The sequence below is a fragment of the Ranitomeya imitator genome, chromosome 2 (genome assembly GCF_032444005.1).
Source record: "Ranitomeya imitator isolate aRanImi1 chromosome 2, aRanImi1.pri, whole genome shotgun sequence".
Lineage (NCBI taxonomy): Eukaryota > Metazoa > Chordata > Amphibia > Anura > Dendrobatidae > Ranitomeya > Ranitomeya imitator.
This window is the reverse complement of record NC_091283.1, coordinates 520,632,271-520,649,240: the sequence shown is the minus strand read 5'-3', so window position 1 is coordinate 520,649,240 and position 16,970 is coordinate 520,632,271.

Genomic DNA, 16,970 nt, shown 5'->3' with positions numbered 1-16,970 from the left:
CATGATAAAATGCAGCAATTTGGCCCAAAAATTAGCAACACAGAAAATTTTCACACTGCTGTGGATGAGGAGACATGTTAGAATAAGTTAGTCCTGAATTCATTAAGAAGCATCTGACAAAAAGTGTGTGCTTACATTTGTGTGCCCTTGACTGCACTAAGAATTCTGATTTAAGGAATACCACTTTGCACTCTCTGTACCCCCTTTTTGGCATAGGTGAGTGAATCTGGCTTGAAACACAAAAAATCACAACAGTTTGGCTTATCTCTTTAAAATCTCCAAACATACACAACTATTTCTACCTAGACCTACTCGCATCTACTACCTACCACCTGCTTTCATTTATTGATGATACTATAGGTAGCAATCCTGAGAACTCCTCAGCAAACTCTTAGGGTCAGATCTGTCTCCTCACAAAATTGCCACAAATTCTAAGAACTGACATACCCATTCATTGCTGCTTTTTCTGTCCCTGTTTCCACAGCACTATTAAATGCATGTTTTGTCTGAAACAAACTTTCCTACATCCATGATTTATTTTAGGATAACCTAGTCTTCCTAGGCATGTTGGAAATTTGGATGATTCCTTATGGCCGGGATCACACATACACGTGATACGGCCGAGTCTTGCAGGTGAAAACCCAGCTCTGGTGCCGGCACTCCGGAGTGGAACGTGCAGCTGCACAGCAATACATGGAGCTGCATGCTCCGCTCCGGAGTGCCGGCGCCAGAGCTGGGTTTTCACCTGCGAGAATCGGCCGTATCTTGCGTATGTGTGATCCCAGCCTTTGACAAATTCTAACCTTCATGCATTACTTTATGGCAGCCTTTCACTTAGGCAAAGTTCACACACTCAGTATTTGTTAACCAAAACCAGGAGTGGGTGAAAAATACTGATGTGGGGCACGTTTCTATTATACTTGTCCTATGATTATTCCACTCCTGATTTTAGCTTACAAATACTGATATAAAATACTGACCAAACAATGAACATGTGACATAACCTTACTGTCATTGCTCAGGCAACAAACATGGTGTAGGAGTCAGCCTTCCCTTTTCAGGTAACTCGCTTTAACCTTTGGGTATGTGAACACGGAGTCTTTTTGCTGAGTTTTTAGGGTATGTGCACACGTATTCCGGAGGACTGCAGATTTTTCCCAGCCGATTTGGAAAAAACACAGTGCAAAACCGCTGCGGTTTTTCCTACAGATTTATCGCAGTTTCTACTGCGGATTCCGCTGTGGCTTTACACCTGCAGTTTTCTATTGGAGCAGGTGTAAAACAGCAGCAGAATCCGCACAAAGAATTGACATGCTGCAGAATGTAAACCACTGTGTTTCCGCGCATTTTTATCCGCAGCATGTGCACTGCAGATTTCGTTTCCCATAGGTTAACATGGTACTGTAAACTCATGGGAAACCACTGCGGATCCACAGCAAAATCCGCAGCGTGTGCACATACCCTTAGAATTGTAACTTAGCACAAACTCCCATGTTTTTGAGGAGGATTTGGAGAGTTTCGGTTCCAAGAAGTTCTACATAAAAAGCTCAGTGTGCTCACTTGCTCTGCCTAGCCTCATCTTCCATTCATTACATTTTGTCCACATATACTATGTCTCCTAAGCCTCAATTATCCACCTTCTTTAGATACCACTTTACTACCCTGTAATTCCTTTCAACCAACACACCTAGAAATGAATCTCATACTGGGAACTATACAAAAACTTAGTGAACATGAATTCCCTTAAAAGGAAGGTGCCATCAAAAAAAAAAATTTTTCCAGCGATTGAAAAAATGTAAAGAATTAATGTTTACATTTTCTTAAAAAATATTATCATTTGTTTATAATTTAGTAAAATATGAAAAATAATTTTAAAAGTTTTGGCATTTCCACTTTTAAACACTAGGGGGAGCAGCTAATGAAATTTGACAAAAACCTAGTGTACAACTAGCTCACATTACAGCACTGCAGTAATTATGGGCGGAGTCTGCTGACAGTGTGATGTCTCCTCTCCTCCCCTTCTGGTGTTTGGTAAGGGATAAGAGAGGATGAGATTCAGGAACCCAGTGAGCAGCCATTTTGTTGGTGACTGCAAAGTTATACTGACAAGTAGACAGTCCCCGAGGATGGCAGGCAGCAAGGATTCTGGGAGATATGTGGTGGAGGGAGCAGGGTGACAGCAGCGCAGAGTATTTCAGGAGAGCAGTGTGCTGGTCTATGGGGGGGCACCATGTTCAGTGCGTGGAGCAGCCAGGGATTGTACATAGAGCACTGTCTTTTATACACATGGATGGACAGTCTCCTCAGAAATCCAGGAAACATTTCTGAGGATTGATGGCCTGTTCTGATCCAGACTTTGTATGCAAAGACCCCATTCCCCTCCTCAGATCCTGTCTTCTCCATCCTGTCCTGGCGATGTGTGAAAGTGAGGTGACAGGCGCAGTCGGGGTGACGCTGGGGGGAAATGTAGCCATATAGTAACAATAAAAATGAGACGCCTCTCTTCAGCTGCCTCACCCGCCCTCCCCTGAAGGCACCTAACTGGAGGTCATGCTGTCCCCTCTATTACCCCAGACCCGTGTGCAGCTGCTCAGCCAGGACCACCATAGAATGGGTCCCCTTTCTGAAAATAATACTGCCATAGTGTTCACACATAATACTGCCCTATAGTTCTCACATAATACCATCATATAGATCGCAAATAAAGATGCCATAGTGTTCTCACATAATACTGCCATACAGATCACACATAATACTGTCCTATAGTTCTCACATAATACCATCATATAGATTGCAAATAAAGATGCCATAGTGTTCTCACATAATACTGCCATATAGATTACACATAATACCGCCACATAGAGCACACATAACGGGGGAGAGGAGTGCATAGGAGAGGATTAGATACACAGCTCAGCAGTCAGTATCACACAGGACAGTATTAGATACACAGCTCAGTCAGTATCATACAGGATAGGATTAGATACATGGCTCAGCCGTCAGTATCACAAAGGATAGCATTAGATACACAGCTCAGCAGTCAATATCACAGGGGAAGATTAGATATACATCTCAGCACAGTATAACACAGGGTAGGATTAGATACAAGGCTCAGCACAGTATCACACAGGGTAGGATTAGATACATGGCTCAGCAGACAGTATCTCACAGGAGAGGATTAGATACACAGCTCAGCACAGTATCACACAGGATAGGATTAGATACACAGCTCAGCACAGTATCACACAGGATAGGATTAGATACACAGCTCAGTCAGTATCACACAGGATAGGATTACATACACGGCTCAGCAGAGAGAGGATTAGATACACGTCTCAGCAAAGTATCACACAGGAGAGGATTAGATATATGGCTCAGTCAGTATCACACAGGATAGGATTAGATGCACTGCTCAGCAGACAGTATCACACAAGAGAGGAGTAGATACACAGCTCAGCACAGTAACACACAAAATTCCAAACTTTGCTAAAAAAAAAAAAAAAAAAAAAAAATTGCGCCATTTTCCGATACTCGTAGCGTCTCCATTTTTCGTGATCTGGGGTCGGTTGAGGGCTTATTTTTTGCGTGCCGAGATGACGTTTTTAATGATAGCATTTCAGTGCAGATACGTTCTTTTGATCGCCCGTTATTGCATTTTAATGCAATGTCGCGGCGACCAAAAAAACGTAATTCTGGCGTTTCGAATTTTTTTCCCGCTACGCTGTTTAGCGATCAGGTTAATACTTTTTTTTAATTGATAGATCGGGCGATTCTGAGCGCGGCGATACCAAATATGCGTAGATTTGATATTTTTTTTATTGATTTATTTTGATTGGGGCGAAAGGGGGGTGATTTAAACTTTTATGTTTTTTTTATTTTTTTCACATTTTTTTTAACTTTTTTCTTAACTTTTGCCATGCTTCAATAGCCTCCATGAGAGGCTAGAAGCAGGCATAGCACGATCGGCTCTGCTACATAGCAGCGATCTGCTGATCGCTGCTATGTAGCAGAATTGCACGTGTGCTGTGAGCGCCGACCACAGGGTGGCGCTCACAGCGACGGGCAATCAGTAACCATAGAGGTCTCAAGGACCTCTATGGTTACCATTCACAAGCATCGCCGACCCCCGATCATGTGACGGGGTCGGCGATGACGTCATTTCCGGCCGCCCGGCCGGAAGCGGTAGTTAAATGCCGCTGTCTGCGTTTGACAGCGGCATTTAACTAGTTAATAGGTGCGGGCAGATCGCGATTCTGCCCGCGCCTATTACGGGCACATGTCAGCTGTTCAAAACAGCTGACATGTCCCGGCTTTGGTGCGGGCTCACCGCGGAGCCCTGCATCAAAGCAGGGGAGCCGGCATCGGACGGTATAGTACGTCCGATGCCGGTAAGGGGTTAAGGATAACTGGCTTACCAATAGAATAAAAAAAATGAGTTTCAATTCCAAGGTCATAGAGAAGAGTTAGGAAACCCATTCTAGAACACATTATCACTTACAAACAGGCTGTTCTAAACATTGTCAATAACCTTAATAATTTAATGCCTTTCCATCCCTTCTCTCTCTGTGCCTCCTCCCACATTTCTCATCTCAGTTGGGAACTTAACCACATATTTTAAACACAATATTGAAAACAGAGAAAACTCAAACCTATATCCCCCACTGTTCCTCTACAGAACTGCCATCTCTCCACCTACAATTTCTCCTTCTCCACCATTACCAATAGAAAAAGCTAATTGTTCCAATTTGAAAATTGCACCTCACCACTTGACCCTATCCCATTCCACCTCTACTCATCCTTGCTTACCTGTTCAACATGTCACTAACCATTGGTATCATCCTTTATTCCTTTAAACATGTAACAATTAGACCCATATTGAAGAAACTATTAATTGACTTGTCCAGTTTCCCCTCTAAACTCCTTATCAACACATTCACATAAAATTTTCACCCTCAGGTTCTTACCAGCTAATGCCACATCAAACTTAACAGTTCTATCAACCCTCAAATCTGCTGCACGGTTAATGCATCTCTGCCCCATTACTTCGCCGCCAATATCATCACTGGCTACCCACTGCACAGATAATTTTATTTGGAATATGAATAATAGACAGTATTTACAAAAATTATTTTATGCCTACATCTCTGTACTGTACTTCCACTACGTCCTCACACAATTTTCAGTCATCATAGGACCTTCTTGTTGTCTTCCAGTTTGCTCCTCACAAGATTTCTCCAAAGCATTATGTGTGATGTTAGTCATATCAATTTTTGCCTCCTTTGAAGCATTTACACAGCCTAAAAATTTCCCTCATCAGAAAACCTACAATAACTCAGCAGCTACTGAGCTACAATGCCAATCAGCTTTTAGCCAACCTAAGGTCTCCATTTTTTGAGGGTTCTAAAACACCATGGGCACTGTCCTTTATCCAGATGTATCAGTCACTCATTAACTTATGTTTATTTCATATGTTTTGTATCTTGTTATATACTTATGTATTGAAATATGTATGTAATGAAAATCACATTTGCATCTTTTCACATGTACAGTACAACAACCTAGAATTTAAGATACATTAAAACTAAAATACCCATACACTAAAGTATGAGAGGCAACGTGTGTTTTTTGTATTCACACCATCCGCTGGCTTGATTGCTGTCGACAGTCCAAGAAATCAATCCATGAAAACCTCTAAAGATAAATAAGAGAAACTTTCAAAAGCAAGGAGTTATGAAGAATATAACCGCTCTTGACCTACATAGGCCAATGAATTTATGAAGTGCATTGACCAGATGTCTCAGATATCAATGGCTAAAATGCTCAAAGTTTAATTTAGTACAGTCAATCAAATGGATGAACCCTCAAAAAGCAATTTCTTAAAATGCAAATGGCCTGTAAAAAAAATAAAAATAAAAAATCAATGGGCAGAGCATAGATCTTCCCAACAGCCTGCCTGTGGGAACATGTACTTCCCACCTCCTGGATAAGGTTTATCTACTATATAATTGTCTAAGGGTCACTTCCGTCTGTCCTTCTGTCTGTCTGTCATGGATATTCATTGGTCGTGGCCTCTGTCTGTCATGGAAATCCAAGTCGCTGATTGGTCCCGGCAAAGCAGTCATGACCAATCAGCAACGGGCACAGTCCGGAAGAAAATGGCTGCTCCTTACTCCCTGCAGTCAGTGCCCGGCGCCCGCATACTCCCCTCCAGTCTCTGCTCACACAGGGTTAATGCCGGCGGTAATGGACCACGTTATGCTGCGGGTAACGCACTCCGTAACCGCTGCTATTAACCCTGTGTATCCCCAACTTTTTACTATTGATGCTGCCTATGCGGCATCAATAGTAAAAAAATGTAATGTTAAAAATAATAAAAAAACAAAAAACCTGCTATTCTCACCCTCCGTAGTCCGCCGAGCCGCACGCGCCTGCCGCCATCTTGCGTTCCCGGCAATGCATTGTGGAATTACCCAGAAGATTTAGCGGTCTTACGAGACCGCTAAGTCATGTGGGTAATTTTGCAATGCATCCTGTGAACGGAAGATGGCGGCAGCTGTGCGCGTATCGCCGGAGCTTCGCTGGATCCCAGGGGTGAGTATATAACTAGTTTTTATTTTAATTATTTTTTTAACAGGGATATGGTGCCCACACTGCTGTATACTACATGGGCTGTGTTAGATACCGTGTGGCTGCTATATACTACATAGGCAGTATTATATACTATGTGGCTGTGCTATATACTACATGGGCTATGTTCTATACTGCGTGCTATATACTATGTGGCCACTGTTATATACTGCGTGGGCAGTGTTATATACTACGTGGCTGCTATATACTGCGTGGGCAGTGTTATATACTACGTGGCTGCTATATACTGCGTGGGCTGTGCTATATATTACGTGGCCAGTGTTATATACTGCGTGGCCTGTGTTGTATACTGCGTGGCTGCTATATACTGATTGGGCTGTGTTATATAGTACGTGGCTGTGTTATATACTGCGTGGCCACTGTTATATATTGTGTGGCCTGTATTAACACATCGGGTATTCTACAATATGTATGTATATAGCAGCCACATAGTATATAGCACAGGCCACGTAGTATTTGTCTGCTATATACTACATGGCTCCTATATACTACGTGGCCTGTGCTACAGTATTGTAATGGTAATTACAGTATTGTAATTTATTCAAAGTACTTTTTTTCTAAGTACTCGGCAGTTATAACATGGCAGAATATAATCAAGCATCTCTTCTCTCTTCATACAGGTAAACAGATCATTCATTCTCTGAGCTGAAATATCCTGCATGTCTATTGCTCCAGTCCCTGACAGCAAGCAGCTTGAATGGTAAACAGATCATTCATTCTCTGAGCTGAAATATCCTGCATGTCTATTGCTCCAGTCCCTGACAGCAAGCAGCTTGAATGGTAAACAGATCATTCATTCTCTGAGCTGAAATATCCTGCATGTCTATTGCTCCAGTCCCTGACAGCAAGCAGCTTGAATGGTAAACAGATCATTCATTCTCTGAGCTGAAATATCCTGCATGTCTATTGCTCCAGTCCCTGACAGCAAGCAGCTTGAATGGTATCTGAGTCATTCCATCTTCGGCATTGAATCCTGCATATATCTATATATGTTAGTCATCCTATTATGCATTTTTTGTGTTTATAGATATTTAATCTGACTTTGCATGTCCTTACTCAGCGAGATCACATAACTGTTTCAAAGTGGTCTATGATCCATGTAGACCTGGACATTTGTTTATCTGATCACTACATTTATTGTGTCCTGTTGTCTCAACTGAGTTTGATTGATTGCTAACGAGCTTTAACACAAAAAAAAAAAAAAGGAAGATCTAAGGGCTAGCCTTCTATAAATGTAGACTTAGCTTGGGGAAGCATTCATGCAGGGGTGCATTCGTGCACTTGTATTCGTGTATTTTTATTCAAAGTACTTTTTTTTCTAAGTACTCGGCAGTTATAACATGGCAGTTAGACAGGGCAGGAGACAGGTAAGAAAAACTAAATCTATTCCCTATTCACTTGAAACAACACAAATACTCACCATATTTATTTGCATATTCTATATCCTGGCTGCTGCATTCACTCACATTCACCGCCCTTGCATTAACTCTCTACACTCCATCCATATCGGCCCCTCTGTCCTTGCCTCTCCTATGTATAGCACTCATGCTCTGTTCACATTGCTTAGCAGCGCAGATCCATTCAGTCCCACCATCCAACACAAGAGACGCTCTCACAAATCACTTAACCATCTGCTCACTCTTTCGATCCTCCTCCTCCTAGTTGCTGGAGACATCTCTCCAAACCCCGGCCCCCCATGTTATAGCCAGTCAAACCTCCCAATTGCTACACCCAGAAACCCCTCTAACCTTATTAATATTCCCTGCATGCCTTCTGTCTCTTTGAATTGTGCCCTTTGGAATTCTCGCTCTGTGTGTAATAAACTCTCCTTCATCCATGACTTCTTCCTTTCTAATTCTCTTAACCTCCTGGCTCTTACTGAAACCTGGATCCAGCAGTCAGACACCACCGCTGCTGCTGCTCTTTCATATGGTGCACTACACTTTTCTCATACCCCAAGATCGGACAACAGAGCAGGTGGAGGCGTTGGTCTGCTCCTTTCACCAAAATGTACTTTCCAAGTTATCCCCCAAGTACCCTCACTTGTCTTCCCTTCCTTTGAGGTCCATGTGGTCAGACTCTACGTCCCCTTCTCCATGCGAGTGGTGGTGGTGTATCGTCCTCCCGGCCCCTCTCATCAGTTCCTGGATCATTTTGCCACCTGGCTTCCACACTTTCTTTCCTGTGACACCCCCACCCTTATCATGGGTGATTTCAACATCCCTATTGCCTCTCCCCTCTCCCCATCTGCTTCTCACCTTTTGGCTCTAACCTCCTCTTTCGGCCTCTCGCAGCATACTAACTCGCCAACACATGAAGATGGAAACTCCCTTGACTTGGTCTTCTCCCGGCTTTGCTCAGTGGATGATTTCACAAACTCCCCTCTCCCACTCTCTGACCACCACCTTCTTTCATTCTCTATCAAGAACTGCCATCCCGCTCAGGTCACCCCCACTTTCCACACTTATAGAAACATACAGGCCATTAACACCCAGGAACTTATGAAGAACTTGCAGTCCTCATTGGCCCCTATTTCCTCCATCTTATGTCCTGATTCTGCTCTGAAGCATTACAATGAAACCCTGCAAAGTGCCCTGGATGAAGCTGCTCCTCCTATACATAAAACAACTCGGCACAGACGGCAACAACCGTGGCACACGCTGCAAACACGTTTCCTGCAGCGGTGCTCCAGGTGCGCAGAACGTCTGTGGAGAAAATCTAATCTACCCGAAGATTTCATCCATTATAAGTTCATGCTAAAGACATACAATTCTGCCCTTCACCTCTCCAAACAAACCTACTTCAACACCCTCATCACCTCCCTGTCCAATAACCCTAAACGTCTCTTTGACACGTTCCAGTCCCTACTCAACCCAAGAGCGCAGGCCCCAACCACGGATCTCCGTGCTGACAATCTGGCCAATTACTTCAAAGAAAAAATTGACCATATTCGACAGGAAATCATCTCCCAATCTCTTCATACCATGCACTGTCCTCCCTCCCCCACTGCATCTAGTTCACTCTCTGACTTTGAACCAGTTACAGAAGAAGAAGTAAGCAGGCTCCTTGCATCTTCTCGCCCGACCACTTGCACCAGTGACCCCATTCCGTCACATTTCCTCCAGTCCCTTTCCCCGGCTGTCACCTCTCACCTAACTAAAATATTCAACCTTTCCCTCACTTCCGGTATTTTTCCCTCCTCATTTAAGCATGCCATCATACATCCATTACTTAAAAAACCATCCCTCGACCAAAACTGTGCCGCTAATTATAGACCTGTCTCTAATCTTCCCTTCATCTCTAAACTCCTCGAACGCCTGGTCCACTCCCGTCTTACCCGCTATCTCTCAGATAACTCTCTTCTCGACCCTCTTCAATCTGGTTTCCGCTCTTTACACTCTACTGAAACTGCCCTCACTAAAGTCTCTAATGACCTACTAACAGCTAAATCTAATGGTCACTACTCCATGCTAATTCTCTTGGATCTCTCTGCAGCATTTGATACTGTGGATCATCAGCTCCTCCTCACTATGCTCCGCTCCATCGGCCTCAAGGACACCGTTCTCTCCTGGTTCTCCTCCTATCTCTCTGACCGATCCTTCACTGTATGTTTCGCTGGTTCCTCCTCCTCTCACCTTCCCCTTACTGTTGGGGTTCCTCAAGGATCAGTCCTAGGCCCCCTCCTCTTCTCTTTGTATACTGCCCCTATTGGACAAACAATCAGTAGATTTGGCTTCCAGTACCATCTCTATGCTGACGACACCCAACTATACACTTCTTCTCCTGATCTCACGCCTGCCTTATTAGAAAACACCAGTGATTGTCTTACCGCTGTCTCTAGCATCATGTCCTCCCTCTATCTGAAACTAAACCTGTCAAAAACTGAACTCCTCGTGTTTTCTCCCTCTACTAACCTACCTTTGCCTGACATTGCCATCTCCGTTTGCGGTTCCACCATTACTCCAAAGCAACATGCCCGCTGCCTTGGGGTCATCCTTGATTCTGACCTTTCATTCACCCCCCACATCCGATCACTGGCTCGCTCTTCTTACCTGCATCTCAAAAACATTTCTAGAATTCGCCCTTTTCTTACTTTCGACTCTGCAAAAACTCTTACTGTTTCACTTATTCATTCTCGTCTGGACTATTGTAACTCTCTACTAATCGGCCTCCCTCTTACCAAACTCTCCCCGCTCCAATCTGTCCTGAATGCTGCTGCCAGGATCATATTCCTCACCAACCGTTACACCGATGCCTCTACCTTGTGCCAGTCATTACACTGGTTACCCATCCACTCAAGAATCCAGTACAAAACTACTACCCTCATCCACAAAGCACTCCATGGCTCAGCACCACCCTACATCTCCTCTCTGGTCTCAGTCTACCACCCTACCCGTGCCCTCCGCTCCGCTGATGACCTCAGGTTAGCATCCTCAATAATCAGAACCTCCCACTCCCGTCTCCAAGACTTTACACGTGCTGCGCCGATTCTTTGGAATGCACTACCTAGGATAATACGATTAATCCCCAATCCCCACAGTTTTAAGCGTGCCCTAAAAACTCATTTGTTCAGACTGGCCTACCGCCTCAATGCATTAACCTAACGATCCCTGTGTGGCCTATATTAAAAAAAAAAAAAAAAAAATTAATTAACTGGTTCATGCAGCTTTACATGAACACCCAAGCCTTACACTATGGCTGGTCCGAATAACTATAGCAATTGTTACCATCCACCTCTCGTGTCTCCCCTTTTCCTCATAGTTTGTAAGCTTACGAGCAGGGCCCTCACTCCTCTTGGTATCTGTTTTGAACTGTATTTCTGTTATGCTGTAATGTCTATTGTATGTACAAGTCCCCTCTATAATTTGTAAAGCGCTGCGGAATATGTTGGCGCTATATAAATAAAAATTATTATTATTATTATTATATTACAGTATATACTATGTGGCTGCTATATACATAAATACATATTCTTGAATACCCGATGCGTTAGAATCGGGCCACCATCTAGTAGATTAGATTCATAAGCAGGCAACATGCATTGGAAAGAACACGCCTCCATAACTTACAGCAGGTTTCCAAGTGTGAGACATGTAATGACTGATGTTCCCTACTGAGCTGTGTGATTGCACAGTGACTGGTGTAGGGTACACAGTGTGATTACAACACTTCTTTCATCAGAGCTGACAGCATGGGATAACCGCACTGACAAAAGAAATCTCAGTTCTGTGGAACCGCCCCTCCCACACTGGCTGTCCTGATGAAAGCTAAATAAAGTGTTAGTAATCACACTTATGCCTGCTTTATTCCAGGTACTATGTAATAAACAGCTGAAGTTAGATAGGCACAAGGGGGCTGTCTGTAATTACGTTTCACACTGAGAAACCTGACCTATGCTATTTTGGAAACATGTTCTTTTCCCCTACATGTTGTCTGCTTATTAGTTATCATATAAGGATCGCAGATATCAAGGTATAATTTTATTCAACTTTGTACGTGTGCTTATAGATGGCTGAGGAGGATTGATCCTTCGGATAGGCTCCCCTTTGAAACAATGCTTCAAGACATCCCTGTATTTTTTTTTTAAAGCAGTTCAGGTAAATAAAGCCAAAAAGCTTAGAGTAGCCTTCTTTCGATCACAAGTATAATTTAAATGTTATGCGCTCAGGTTCGTCTTTCACCAGTGCTGAAACCACTTATGGCTACTTTCACACTAGCGTCATGTGACGTCCATCGCAATGCGTCGTTTTGGAGAAAAAACGCATTCTGCAAAGTTGCCCGCAGGATGCGTTTTTTCTCCATAGACTTGCATTAGCAACGCATTGCGACGTATGGTCACACGTCGCATCTGTCGTGCGACGGATGCGTCGTGTTTTGGCGGATCCTCGGCACAAAAAAAACGTTCCATGTAACTTTTTTTGTGCGTCGCGTCCGCCATTTTCGACCGCGCATGCGTGGCCGAAACTCCGCCCCCTCCTCCCCGGACATTACAATGGCGCAGCGGATGCGTTGAAAAACTGTATCCGCTGCCCCCGTTGTTCATTTTTTTCACAACGTGCGTCGGTACGTCGGGCCGACGCATGGCGACGGCCCCTTACCGATGCTAGTGCGAAAGTAGTCTAAGTGCCCTGAAGGCCAATTCTGGTGGGTTGTTCTTGGTTCCATCCATCTTTCATTGAATAATGGGTTTTATCTAGAGCTAGTAAATGTGGATGAAGTTAGGAGCAGTGCCAGCTAAGATTCTTAGTCCGATTTACTGCTGTGCAGAAGAATCAGCCAGTGCATGAGGAGGTATTTATATAGAAACTTTAGAAAAAAATGCGTTTTAGAGATGATGTCCTTATTATTTGGCAGGCGAGTAGAACTGAATTGGATGGCTTCTTGACATACCTCAACACTAATGATTGGAATATTAAGTTTACTTTTAAAGTGGAAGAGAACAAAATAGATTTCTTGGATTTACAATTGTCTTTTGATCAACCGGGTAATGGCCACAGTACCATTTATCGTAAAGAAACGAGTACGAACTCTCTGTTACATGCAAGATCTGCACATCCGAGACACACCATCAAGGCAATCCCTAAGGGACAATTTATTGGAGCCAGGAGGATTTGTGACTCTGAGGAGAAATTTGAGAATCAGGCTCGGGATTTGAAGCATCGATTCTTTCCTCGTGGCCATACGTCGGATGATGTGGAAATAGGGTACCAACAAGCCAAGGACAGGAGTCGTGGCAGCCTTCTTCATAATCAGGTATGGGGAAAAGAGGAGCCACAACTGCGGATGATTACTAACTATCACAGCAGATGGAGAGATATGGGTGACATTATGAATCGTCACTGGCCTATATTGATAGAGGATCCGGAATTGGCTAAATTGATTGAAGGAACACCAAGGATCGTTGTAAGGAGGAGTAAGACCATAGGTGAGATGATTACACACAGTCATTATATTCCTCCCAGGTCGCAATTCATTTTTAATTCCAAGGGACCGGTTTGGGGTTCACGACCATGTGGTGGGTGTAGTGCATGTAGGTACATGGTTAAGACTGACGTGTTTGTGAACTCTTCAAATTCTCATACGTTCAGGATAGTACACCCTATTAACTGTAAAACCACTTCAGTGGTGTATCACATCACTTGCCCATGTGGGCTTATTTATATAGGCCTCACATCAAGGCAGCTGCGTGTACGGGTCTTGGAGCATGTAAGGGATATACGAGTAGCTAGAGTGATTGGATTTGAGGACTTAGGGTACCGTCACACAGTGGCATTTTGATCGCTACGACGGCACGATTCGTGAAGTTCCAGCGATAGCGTTACGATCTCGCTGTGTCTGACACGCTACTGCGATCAGGGACCCCGCTGAGAATCGTACGTCGTAGCAGATCGTTTGAAGCTTTCTTTCGTCGCTGGATCTCCCGCTGACATCGCTGAATCGGCATGTGTGACGCCGATTCATATAGTTATATAGTTACATAGTTAGTAAGGCCGAAAAAAAGACATTTGTCCATCCAGTTCAGCCTATATTCCATCATAATAAATCTACAGAACCTAATAATTGTATGATACAATATTGTTCTGCTCCAGGAAGACATCCAGGCCTCTCTTGAACCCCTCGACTGAGTTTGCCATCACCACCTCCTCAGGCAAGCAATTCCAGATTCTCACTGCCCTAACAGTAAAGAATCCTCTTCTATGTTGGTGGAAAAACCTTCTCTCCTCCAGACGCAAAGAATGCCCCCTTGTGCCCGTCACCTTCCTTGGTATAAACAGATCCTCAGCGAGATATTTGTATTGTCCCCTTATATACTTATACATGGTTATTAGATCGCCCCTCAGTCGTCTTTTTTCTAGACTAAATAATCCTAATTTCGCTAATCTATCTGGGTATTGTAGTTCTCCCATCCCCTTTATTAATTTTGTTGCCCTCCTTTGTACTCTCTCTAGTTCCATTATATCCTTCCTGAGCACCGGTGCCCAAAACTCCATGTGCGGTCTAACTAGGGATTTGGACAGAGGCAGTATAATGCTCTCATCATGTGTATCCAGGCCTCTTTTAATGCACCCCATGATCCTGTTTGCCTTGGCAGCTGCTGCCTGGCACTGGCTGCTCCAGGTAAGTTTATCATTAACTAGGATCCCCAAGTCCTTCTCCCTGTCAGATTTACCCAGTGGTTTCCCGTTCAGTGTGTAATGGTGATATTGATTCCTGCTTCCCATGTGTATAACCTTACATTTATCATTGTTAAACCTCATCTGCCACCTTTCAGCCCAAGTTTCCAACTTATCCAGATCCATCTGTAGCAGAATACTATCTTCTCTTGTATTAACTGCTTTACATAGTTTTGTATCATCTGCAAATATCGATATTTTACTGTGTAAACCTTCTACCAGATCATTAATGAATATGTTGAAGAGAACAGGTCCCAATACTGACCCCTGCGGTACCCCACTGGTCACAGTGACCCAGTTAGAGACTATACCATTTATAACCACCCTCTGCTTTCTATCACTAAGCCAGTTACTAACCCATTTACACACATTTTCCCCCAGACCAAGCATTCTCATTTTGTGTACCAACCTCTTGTGTGGCACGGTATCAAACGCTTTGGAAAAATCGAGATATACCACGTCCAATGACTCACCGTGGTCCAGCCTATAGCTTACCTCTTCATAAAAACTGATTAGATTGGTTTGACAGGAGCGATTTCTCATAAACCCATGCTGATATGGAGTTAAACAGTTATTCTCATTGAGATAATCCAGAATAACATCCCTCAGAAACCCTTCAAATATTTTACCAACAATAGAGGTTAGACTTACTGGCCTATAATTTCCAGGTTCACTTTTAGAGCCCTTTTTGAATATTGGCACCACATTTGCTATGCGCCAGTCCTGCGGAACAGACCCCGTCGCTATAGAGTCCCTAAAAATAAGAAATAATGGTTTATCTATTACATTACTTAGTTCTCTTAGTACTCGTGGGTGTATGCCATCTGGACCCGGAGATTTATCTATTTTAATCTTATTTAGCCGGTTTCGCACCTCTTCTTGGGTTAGATTGGTGACCCTTAATATAGGGTTTTCATTGTTTCTTGGGATTTCACCTAGCATTTCATTTTCCACCGTGAATACCGTGGAGAAGAAGGTGTTTAATATGTTAGCTTTTTCCTCGTCATCTACAACCATTCTTTCCTCACTATTTTTTAAGGGGCCTACATTTTCAGTTTTTATTCTTTTACTATTGATATAGTTGAAGAACAGTTTGGGATTAGTTTTACTCTCCTTAGCAATGTGCTTCTCTGTTTCCTTTTTGGCAGCTTTAATTAGTTTTTTAGATAAAGTATTTTTCTCCCTATAGTTTTTTAGAGCTTCAATGGTGCCATCCTGCTTTAGTAGTGCAAATGCTTTATTTTTACTGTTAATTGCCTGTCTTACTTCTTTGTTTAGCCACATTGGGTTTTTCCTATTTCTAGTCTTTTTATTCCCACAAGGTATAAACCGCTTACAGTGCCTATTTAGGATGTTCTTAAACATTTTCCATTTATTACCTGTATTCTTATTTCTGAGGATACTGTCCCAGTCTACCAGATTAAGGGCATCTCTAAGCTGGTCAAACTTTGCCTTCCTAAAGTTCAGTGTTTTTGTGACTCCCTGACAAGTCCCCCTCGTGAAAGACAGGTGAAACTGTACAATATTGTGGTCGCTATTTCCTAGATGCCCGACCACCTGCAGATTTGTTATTCTGTCAAGTTTATTAGATAGTATTAGGTCTAAAAGTGCTGCTCCTCTGGTTGGATTCTGCACCAATTGTGAAAGATAATTTTTCTTGGTTGTTAGCAGAAACCTGTTGCCTTTATGGGTTTCACAGGTTTCTGTTTCCCAGTTAATTTCCGGGTAGTTAAAGTCCCCCATAACCAGGACCTCATTATGGGTTGCAGCTTCATCTATCTGCTTTAGAAGTAGACTTTCCATGGTTTCTGTTATATTTGGGGGTTTGTAACAGACCCCAATGAGAATTTTGTTACCATTTTTCCCTCCATGAATTTCGACCCATATGGACTCGACATCCTCATTCCCTTCGCTAATATCCTCCCTTAAAGTGGACTTTAGACAAGACTTTACATAGAGACAAACCCCTCCTCCTCTCCGATTTTTACGATCCTTTCTAAACAGACTGTAACCCTGTAAGTTAACTGCCCAGTCATAGCTTTCATCTAACCATGTCTCGGTTATTCCCACTATGTCAAAGTTACCTGTAGATATTTCTGCTTCTAGTTCTTCCATCTTGGTTGTCAGGCTTCTGGCGTTTGCGAGCAT